At 34.8% G+C, this 2098-nt stretch overlaps 1 pseudogene; it reads left to right on the forward strand.

The window, feature by feature from the left end:
- Positions 1-395: 395 nt before the first annotated feature.
- On the forward strand, positions 396-496 carry LOC119472305 (annotated as a pseudogene).
- Positions 497-2098: the final 1602 nt, after the last annotated feature.

The following is a 2098-nucleotide window of genomic DNA, read 5'->3' on the forward strand; positions in this document are numbered from 1 at the left end:
CACTAGTAGATCGGATACAAAATTGAGAAAGATAAAGGAGACAAATGTTATCACTACAGAACACCACCAAACCACAAAGATAAACAAGAAAGAAAAAAACTAAGAATATACAAAATAACCAGAAAACAATTTACAAAATGACAAAAATAATTAGATGTCAATAAAAACCTTGACTTTAAACTGTTTAAATTCCATAGTTGAAAGATATAGACTCATTGACTGAATAAAATATAAGACCAAACCCTAGCCTGCCTACAAGGACCTTACTTTACCTGTAAAGACACCTATGGACTGAAAGTAAAGGGATAAAAAACGTACACACACACACACACACACACACACACACACTCTCACACACATTTTATCACACACACACACACACGCACATATATGATGTGCTTTGACAGCACATATACTAAAATTGGAATGATATGGAGAAGATTACCATGGCTTCTGTACAATAATGACATGTATTCATGAATTTTTCCATTAAATAGGTAGGTAGATAAATAGATATACTGGTAGATAGATTTCAGTCAAATAAATCCTGAGCAGAAAGAACAAAGCCAGAGATGTCACACTATTCTACTTTAAACTATACTAAATGATATATTTATACATTTAAAGTGCTGAATGGAAAAAATACCTGCCAGCCAAAACAAAGCCAGAGATGCTACAGTAACCAAAATAGCATGGTATTGATACAAAAACAGACACATAAGCCAATAGAACAGAATAGGGAACCCAGAAAAACAGCTGCATACTTACAACCATCTGATCTTTGAAAAAACCAACAAAAATAAGCAAATGGGAAAAGGACTCCCTGTTCAATAAACAGTGCATCTATAACTGACTAACCATATGCAGAAAAGTGAAACTGGACGCCTATCTTTCACCATATACAAAACTTAACCAGGATGGATCAAAGATTTAAATATAAGACCTCAAACTATAATACTCCTAGAAGAAATCTTAAAAAACACTTCTGAATGTTGGCCTTTGAAAAGAATTTATGAGTAACTTCTTAAAAGCAACTACAACAAAAACAAAATTTGATGAGTGGGACCTTATTAAACTAAAGTGTGTCTGCAAAGTGATTTCTCAAAGAACTTGAAAAAGAACTACCATTTCACCCAGCAATCCCATTACTGTGTATATATCTAAATGAAAACAAATTGTTCTACCAAAAGGCATGTATACTCACAGGTTCATTGCAGCACTATTCACAATAGCAAATACATGGAATCAACCTGGATGCCCATCAACAGTAGTTTAAATTTTTTTTTAATATGGTATAAATACACTATGGAATACTACAAAGTCACAAAAAAGAACAAAACTTTATCCTTTGCAGCAACATGGATACAGCTGGAGGTTGTTATTTTAAGCAAATTAACACAGAAACAAAAAGCCAAATTTCACATGTTCTCACTTGTAAGTGGGAGCTAAACGCTGGGTACTCATTGACATATACATAGCAACAAAGTAAACTGGGGACTGCTGAAGGTAGAAAGGAAGGTTGGGGATAAAGCGTTAATAAGCCAACTAATAGTACCTGGGTGATGGGATCATTTGTACCCTAAACCTCAGCATCATACAATATACCCAGACGACAAACGTACACATGTACCCTTGAATCTAAAATAAATGTTGAAAACAATATATATTCCTTGCAAACAGAAACCCAAAGTGTGTAGGAGTAGCTATACTTATATTAGACAAAAGTAGAATTTATCTCAAAAAGATAAAAGACATAAAGTTATGTAATGATAAAGGGATCAATTCAGCAGGAGAATATAACAACTATAAATATAAATACACTCAACACTGGAGCACTCAGATATAGAAGACAAGTATTAAGGGAGCTAAATGGAGAGACAGACTCCATTATAAAAGCTGGAAACTTTACCATCCCAGAGCATTGGACACATTCTCTAGAAACAAAATCAACAAAGAAATATTGGACTTAAACTATATTATAAGGCCGGGAGCAGTGGCTCACACCTGTAATCCCAGCACTTTGGGAGGCCGAGGCGGGTGGATCACGAGGTCAAGAGATCGAGACCATCCTGGTCAACATGGTGAAACCCCGTCTCTA

Source organism: Cebus imitator, unplaced genomic scaffold, assembly GCF_001604975.1.
Source record: "Cebus imitator isolate Cc_AM_T3 unplaced genomic scaffold, Cebus_imitator-1.0 Scaffold93, whole genome shotgun sequence".
NCBI classification, from domain to species: domain Eukaryota; kingdom Metazoa; phylum Chordata; class Mammalia; order Primates; family Cebidae; genus Cebus; species Cebus imitator.